At 38.0% G+C, this 9,274-nt stretch overlaps 1 pseudogene; it reads left to right on the forward strand.

Moving 5' to 3' along the window:
- The first annotated feature begins 3,521 nt into the window (after nucleotides 1–3,521).
- On the forward strand, nucleotides 3,522–3,921 carry LOC116900220 (annotated as a pseudogene).
- The last annotated feature ends 5,353 nt before the right edge of the window (nucleotides 3,922–9,274 follow it).

A 9,274-nucleotide genomic window follows, 5' to 3' on the forward strand; every position in this document is an offset into this window, starting at 1 on the left:
ACTGGCTACTTGAGCATGTGGAAGATTTACACAGCAAAGATATTGCCAGTTATTTCTTAAGTACACCAGTGCTATTCTTCTCAAATAGTTGGTACCTAGCTTCATCTTGCCCACTTTCTGGAATTATGTTTTGTGACGAAAGCACAGAGGACTTAAAGGCATATCAAGACTCGCTGATCGCTGATAATTGTGACCCTGTACTGCCCTGTTTAAAAGCATGTTCTTTGATATGGGGATGGGCTTTATGGTCAGTTTGTAAGTCAAGGATGTCTAAATGTTTACTGCTGAATAAGCTCACCCTTTTTTCTTCCTTTCTGAACTCTGGCTGGCTGGTTCAAATCACCTGTCTGACTCAAACTCCTTCCCCTGCTGAATGCTTCAACCTGGCTCCTCTCAGTTTCTCATTGAGTTGCTCTGCTTGTCCTCAAACTAACTCAGGCAATTTGTTCTAATATTCTGGCGCCTTCTTATTCTCTGCCTTTAATTGCCTCTGCTGGCTTGCACTGAATTGCATGAACTCATGAACAAATGCAACTCCTCACACTGGACCCACGGACTAACTCTGTCTCCCTGCTCTGCTCTTAAGTAGCCTCTCTTTCCTGTGCTGCTCTCCTGAGAATTAGTCATATCCTATCTCTGACTCATTCTGTCAAACCTTTCTCCGATTTGTCACTTTGTCTACCCCTCAATTAGACATAATTTTCAGACATGACTGCTTCTTTCTACAAGCTATTTTTACCTCAAAAGTGTATATTAAGGGAGTGTCTGTATTCCAGTCAGAGGGATTAAAGGTATATGGAGTGTCTGCAGTCCGGCCAGATCACATAGACCTAGAATGTCTTTGAATGTGATTCCTTGCCAGAGAAACGGTCATGCTGTTGCTGAATTAAAATTCCTCTACAGGGATGTCTCCTTTTGTTATGAGTATGGAGCCTAATTGGAGGTTGATCTTAGTAAATAATAATTAGCAAAGATCTTGTCCACCACCTTAAACTTCCATTACCGTACAGAATTTTTATTCCCACATTTTCTAACAAGTCTGGTAAGTATATACACCACTTGTAGTTACAGGGCTTCTTGGCTAAATTCCACTTTATATGAAGTACTATTTCTTGCATATATTTATTAGTAAACTCTCTATAATGCTGGTTTTACTGCTTCAAATTGATCCAACATCAGTATAACAAGGAAATCCATTGAGCTTTCTGAATCTCTCAAAGAAAGTAGTTTCAGATTTAGAAATCTAAGATCCAATGTGTAATGTTAAAAAAAAAAACTTTTAAGAATTTTCAGATAGAACTTAAAATTGGTATCCATATGTGTTCAGTTTAGTCTTAGTCAATATCCTGGGGCTATTGAATTAAGGGAGGCAATAATTATCTAAGAATCTAGTTCTTTAAGATTCTATTTTACTGCTACATACATTGTTTGACAACTGTAATGCAAGCACATAAAGAGAAAGCCAAATAGCACTTAAGAAACTGAAATGCCCATCGTAAATTTAACTTCTTTGCACTGACAGTCATTTAGGTTACAGGACATTATTATAATGTCTTTCCTTGCAATCGTGCCCAGAATCACCCAAACTGTAAAGTGCAGCAGTGGCTACATTAGCCTGAAATTTTCAAATAGTAAATATAGAGTCACTGGCATCTATTTTCAAATGACACAACACGGTTGGTAAATGTAACAAAAATGCTATCCCAAGCCAAAATTGCCACTTAGCTAAGGCTATAGGAACTGATTTTATTATAATGCATGTAATGATATAGACTGAAGGCTTTATGTTATGCCCCTCTAAATGAAGAGTAGAAGCTAAAAAATATAAACTCAAATTAGGAGACCCAGTAAATGTAGAGTGTTTCATAATTCATATCACTTAATGTTTACTGTACTGTGCATTTGCTGGTAATCTCATCCTTTAAATATATAGCCGTGGCATTAACCCAAAGCTACTGCAATGGAAGATGGGAAATAAACATCTCACCCCTCCTTTACATCTCAATCTAAGCCACCTTTGAGTGCTAATCTCCCTAAGGGTCTGGAGACACGCAACAAATAGTCCTCTAGATTTCATCTTTCCAGGTCAAATGATATCTGTGTGGCCATCTTTATAGCTACAGAATGGAAAGTCTTCCTTCAGCCAATGGTTCATGTCAAAATACTCAAGCTATAAAGAGCTTGAGGATTTGGAGACAGCTCGGTTGGTAGAGTGCTTAATAGCACAGAGCTGTGTTGAGTCCTCAGTACCATATAAACCAAGCACTGGTATTGTGCTGTACTCTTACATTCAGCGCTTGCGAGGTGAAAGCAAGACAATGAGAAGTTCAAGATCACCCTCATCTATGTCAGTAGTTCAAAGCCATCGTGAGCTACATGAGCACCTATCTCCAACACCCTTCCTTTTAAAGACACAGAACTCAAAATATATCATAACTTTGAGAATGGAAATTAGAGCTATAATTATTAATAAAATGGTGATAATCATTATTGATATAGCTTTTTCCATTTGCCAGGTACAATGACAAGTTCCATACATATGTTTTATTCAATTCTTTAAATACTTGTATAAGTACAGAAATACTTGTAAGTAAAGAAATAGAGCAAGTAATTATGTTAGACTCTGCAACCAGTTGGACAATTAATTAATAGTCAAACATATATATATATATATATGTGTGTGTGTGTGTATATATATAATATATATACATGTGTTATATTATATTGATATTTTTACTATGAAAAACAAACTTCTAATTTATGTCACTTTAATAAATACATGTCACTTCTATTACAATGTTACCTTATGCCTTCCAGGGCAGAAATTATCAAACATCTATAATATAATTAATATTTATTTTAAAAAAATGATGTTTCTTTAATCCTGTTAAAGAAACATAACAATAATTTTTAAATTTTATTTTAATATAATCTTTTTAATTGATTTATTAAATTGTTATAATGATAACATTGGTGAATTACTTATAAAAATATTTTAATAAATGGCTTCTCCCATTTTGACAGAAACTGCATTTGACATTACCATGTCATTTTTGAAAGAGTGAACTTGAACTACTTGGAATGTCAATTTTTAGCAATTAAAATATTGTTAAAAATAGTTTCTACAGCTGGGAATGGTGGCACAAGCCTTTAATCCCAGGAAGAGGAGTATGGATCTCTGAGTTCTAGGCCAGCCTGTTCTACAAAGTGAGTTCTAAGACAGCCATGACTGCTCAGAAAAGAAACATTGTCTCATAAAAACCAAATAATAATAGCAGCAGCAACAGCAGCAGCAGCAGCAGCAGCAGCAGCAGCAGTAGTAGTAGTAATGATGCCAATGACTATTTGTGCATGTATTCAAATGTTTACTAATATTGAGATTAAAATAATTATATTTAAAGGACAAATTTTTGAGCTATAAGTACTGAGGATGTAATATGGTACATAAATAAAATGGCATTGTTGGCTGAGTTTTGAGTCCCTAAAAAGCACTACCTGCTTTCCAACTTGGGCCCGACAGAATGGCTCCCGCAAAGAAGGATGGCGAGAAGAGATGCCATCAACGAGGTGGTGATCAGAGAACACACCATCAACATTCACAAGCGCATCCATGGAGTGGGCTTCAAGAAGCGTGCTCCTTGGGCACTCAAAGAAATTTGGAAATTTGCCATGAAGGAGATGGGAACTCCAGATGTGCGCATAGACACCAGGCTCAATAAAGCCGTCTGGGCCAAAGGAATAAGGAATGTTCCGTACCGCATCTGAGTACGTTTGTCCAGAAAGCGTAATGAGGATGAGGATTCACCAAACAAGCTCTACACACTGGTAACTTACGTGCCTGTTACCACATTCAACAATCTACAGACGGTCAATGTGGATGAGAACTAACTGCTGAATGTCAAATAAAGTTACAGAACTGCCAAAAAAAAAAAAAAAAAAAAAAAAAAAAAAAAGCACTACCTGAAAAGTTGAGTGTCCCAAAACTCTCCTACATTTTAAATACTGTAAAAGTCTTATAAGACTAAGAAGAAAGTTGCCCTTTTCTTTTTTAATGCATTATCTACACATTAATTTCTGCCATTATTCTTTCTCAAGCCTTTACAATAATCAATGTAGCACATTTCCTTACTGTATCATGTCATTTCTATATAAATTTAATTCCAAAGCCACAGTTTAAGATTAAGTGAAAATTTTATTATATTAGCCTACCCCTTACACTGTTAATGATATTCTGCTATACTTGCCCATAGGATCCTAGCATAACTGTCATCAGGGAAGTTTCACCCAGAAAATGATGAAAATAGAAAAAAAAAAGACCCATAGTCAAACATTAGGTGGAGCTTGGCATATCTTGAGGGAGAAGGAAAGAGAGGATTGAAGGGGCCAGAGGAGTTAAGAACAACACAAGAAAACCTACAGAATCAACTAACCTAGGCCTATAGGGGCTCACAGAGACTGAACTGCCAACCAGAGAGCATGCAGGGGAATGACCTAGTTCCTCTGCACATACGCAATAGTTGTTCAGCTTGGTCTTCAGGTAGAACTCCTAATAGGAGCAGAGTTGTCTCTGACTAAATTGCCTACCTTTGGATCTCTTTCTCTAACTGGGCTGCCTCATCTAGCCTCAACAGGAGATGCGTCTAGCCCTACTGCAACTTGATATGCCAAGGCTAATTGATATCCATGGGAGACCTCCCCATTTCTGAAGAGGAGAAAAGATGAGTGGGAGGGAATAGGTGCTGGGAGGTGAGAAGAAGGGACTGAGAGAAGAGTTTTACTGTGTTAAAATGTTATTCTGCTTGATTTATTGTTACAAAAAATGTAATGTTTTTATTAATAATTCCTGAAAAAATTCAACCTGAATACAAGTACAGAAGTAGGATAGTGTTGGATACTTTGGTACCAGGATACACCATCTTCAGAAGAGGGAAGATTTTTTTTTACCGTAACTCTGAAAGTCAAATGATTTTATACATCACTTGGTACAAGAAATTTTAGATACAAATAAAAGCCAGGCAGTAAAATGCATAGCAGAATTCATGGGTGTTATCCAGCTAATACAGAATCCAGAGCTATCAAAAACTCTCATTTTCATAAACAATTTTAAACTGCTGAGAGATGCATAGTCATTGAGCAAAGCCCTCAGAGTAATCATAGGCAACAAGAACTATTACTCTTTCCACTTGTATCATGTCAGACTGGAGGATAAACTCAACACACACAAAAAATTACTGAACCTTAAACTGAACTGAAAACAACAAATTCTATTTCAACTCAACAGAAAAAAGTTATTCTAAAGCTGAGTTACCATTGATGAAAGTAATTTCCTGATCTGGACAAAGGAATAAAAATAGCTTAGTAACCAGCTCCAAAAATATCCTTCAGTAAGACACAATTCCTTTTGCTTTCCCTTTAATTTGTTTGTTTATTCTCTTTACATTCCTGCTGCCTCCTGCCCCTCCCAATCCCCCCCCTCACACAGTCCTCACCCAAGCCCCATGCCCCATGCCCCATGCCCCATGCCCCATGCCCCATGTCCCATGCCCCATGCCTCATCCACCATCCACCATCCCCTTCTCTGAGGTGGTGGAGGCCCTCTGGGTGTCCCCCAGCCCCTTGCACATCAAGTCCCTGCAGGGCTAGGCACATCCTCTCCTACTGAGGCCAGACAAGGTAGGCCAGCCAGGAGAGCAATTCCACAGAGAGGCAACAGTTTGGGGGACAGCCTCTGCTCCAGTTGCTGTGGTATCCTGAGCTGCACATCTGCTATATGTGGCAGCGAGCCTAGGTCCAGCCTGTGTATGCTCTAATTGGTGGCTCAGTCTCTGAGAGCCTCCAAGGGTCCAGGTTTGTTGACTTTGTTTGTTCCCCTATGGAGTTCCTATCCCATTCCTCAATTGTTCCCCCAACTCTTCCATAAGAGTCCCCAGGTTTGCCCAATCATTTGCTGTGGGTCTCTGCATTTGTTTCAGTCAGCTTCAGGAGCCTATCAGCTCTCAGAAGACTATCATGCTAGGATCCTGTCTGCAAGCATAACACAGTATCATTAATAGTGTCAGGAATTGGAACTTGCCCAAGGGATGGATCTCACTTTGGGCTGCACATTGGTTGGCCATTCCCTCAATTTCTGCCATGTTGTTTCCTGCATTTCTTGTAGAAAGGACAAATTTTGGGTCTAAAGTTTTGTGAGTGGATTGGTGTCCTTATTTCTCCACTGGGGGTTCTGCCCAACTATAGGAGGTGGCCTCTTCAGATTCCATATCCCCACTGGTGTGAATCTCAGCTAAAGCCACCCACATAGACTCCTGGGAGCCATGCCAGCCCGGTCTCTGGCATATCTTAGAGATTCCCCTCCCCCACCTGTAGCAAATATCCATTCACTCTCCTGGCCCTCTGGCTCTCTTCCCCTTCATCCCAAGAACAATATTCTTACAGGGTTACAGTGTTCAAGATATTTTGTAGGGACTGGGATATAAATAAATGGACAAGAGAATTTGCAGTCTGAGCATGAGGATCTACATTTGAATTCCCAGCACTCAAGTGAAAAGCCAGGCATAACTGCTTGTTTCTGTATTGTCAGCATTAGAAGTCAGGGGCGGTGGATGCCAAGAGATCACTGGACTGCCTCTCTAGTTCAAACATTTAAGTTCCATCTCAGTGAAAGACTCACTCACTTTTGAAATAATAAGCTACTAAACAAGAAAGACATCTAATGTCCTTATATATTTCCCATTTCCCGTGCACATGCACCCACACACATACACACACACACACACACACACACACACACACACACACACACATACACACCAGAAAAGGATTTTTTTTAAACTAATGGACTCTTATTTTCAGTAATAATCCATAAATGTATTCATATTTTTATTCATCTCTCCCTCCATTCCAAAAGACACTATTCAAGTTGTATCCTTGATAGAGTGAAGTGTTCATTAGCATTATCGATTTCTGAGCCATGATAATGCACATAGGATTTATTTCAGAGCAACTTTCCTATCAATCTTGATCTCAGAAATATCAGAGCTATGTGCTTTTGGACACACATAATTAAATTACTAGCTTAATTTAATTGATAGGAAATACACATTCTTCTCCTGTGAGAGAATAAAATTAAAAGGGAATTGGTTTTCTCCAGTAATATCAAATTGGAATAAATATGAAATTCATCAAGCAAAGACTCTCTTAATCATCGATATTCTGTATTTTCTAAGAACTCCATTAAGGGAAGCTGGCTTGCATTGGGACAACCTCAGGACTCCTTTATTAACAAAATTCAGCTAATACTGTCCTCTCTGCTCTACAGATCTTAACAATTTGCCTCTCTGTCTAGAAGGCATGTTTAACACTATTTTTATCTGTTCAAAACATACCAGGCTTTGACAGCTCGGCCAGAGCCCCACATAACACATATGCTGTACCTCTGCCTGCTCCAAGCTTTCTTCTTCCCCGAATGACTATGGATTTGATTGAATCATTATAAAACTTTACATGCTTTTCTTTGGCTCGTTAGTTACATTCTCATAGATATACAGAGAGATGATCATAGAATGCGGCTTGTATCCCCAACAAGACCAAGATCTCTCTGAGGTAGTAGGCTCCTTTAATAATCAAAATTATATACTCTAATCCTTCAAGGAAGAACTAAAACTCAACACATTAGACCATGATTTTTCTGGTATTATATCCCTCTTTAAGTTATTTAACCTGATAGCAAGGTGATCAATCAATTTTTGTTCATTGATATATTTATTCAAATGGAGCAGTCCATCCATCTTACAAATGTTATAAGAACTAAGACATCTTGTCTTGATATTTTTCCTGCATACATAGTTTAGTTTATACTTTATATAAACTAGAACACAGGCTTAACTAACTACATATAGTGGTTCTGTTGCCTGGAAATCTCTATTTATCAGTACAAAATCTTCTGCGTCCTTTTGACCTTGGGTTAATAAATAATTCATCACCTCTAATCTCTAGAAATCTCAAAAGATTCTAAAGTTGTGTTGGAATCAATAACCCATAAAAATTGGCACAGATATTTACCTTAGTGTATCTCTCATCTCTTTCACACTAAAAATCCTGTCTAGAAGTGTATGTGAGAGTACCTTGTTTTGAAGTCTGCATTAAACTGTTATGACATCTACTATTGTGTTAGGTCTCAAGTTAGACACTACATTCATACACAGGGCAGTAAATTTTGTAATTTTCCATGGCCAAATACCCACCATAATCCCAGCCTGTCAAATGGACTCTATCAGTCACAAAGCCAGAAAAGAAAAGAAGATAAATCCTCTTTCACCTCAAAAATGAGATCATTTTAAATGAAATAAGCCTGGCTCAAACCAGTATTGTATGTTTCTCTCATATGTGGATTTTTTTAAATGACATAAAAACCAGGGTAAATTTATACAGAATAAAAGGAGAAGTCGTGAAAGCAGAACATGTGTGGGTGATGGAGGAAACTGACAACCAAAGTTTCTCACATACATGTATGAAAATCCATAATGAAACCATCATGTGACATGTTTTGTGCGGTTAATATACACTAACATTCATGCATAGTTTTTAAAAGCAATACCACTACTTGAAGGCATATAGATTCTGGAGACCTTTAAACTAACAATTATCACTTTTTCAACTAAAATGAATTATATGTTGAAGTAAGATGAAATAGCCCCCTGTTTTTCTTCTGAACATTTGAAGTGACCAAAAGAAGAACTACCATCAATCCATCCTGTGCACAGCGGTCAGTTAGAGAGCAGAGTAAAACTCAACTTGCACCTCATTCTCAGCAGGAAAACTTAGCAATAAACTTTACAAGAGAGGGGCAATACAAATACTTAATGGCATAGCAATGCATTTCAGAGAGACAATATAAGACAACATGGTTAGGTCTGTAGGTGCTAGAGACATGACTCAGCAGCTAAGAGCACCTGCAGCTCTTACGAAGGGCAAAGGTTCAATTCCCAGCACCCATATGGAAGCTCAGTCCTACCTGTAACTCCAGTTTCAAGGAATCTGATGCCCTCCTCTGTCCTCCTCAGGCACCAGGACCCATGTAGGGCACAGATATACATGCAGACAAACATCAATACACATAATTGTTTTAAATTTAAAGCAGGTCTGTAATGCCTGACTTAATGAATGCCTACCTGACTGTTCTTTAACATAGTAATTTTGAATAACCTACTAACCCTGTGTTTTAATATCCTTATATGAAAATAGGAATGATAATAATAATAATAATAATAATAAT

This window comes from Rattus rattus, chromosome 5, assembly GCF_011064425.1.
Source record: "Rattus rattus isolate New Zealand chromosome 5, Rrattus_CSIRO_v1, whole genome shotgun sequence".
Taxonomy (NCBI): Eukaryota; Metazoa; Chordata; class Mammalia; order Rodentia; family Muridae; genus Rattus; species Rattus rattus.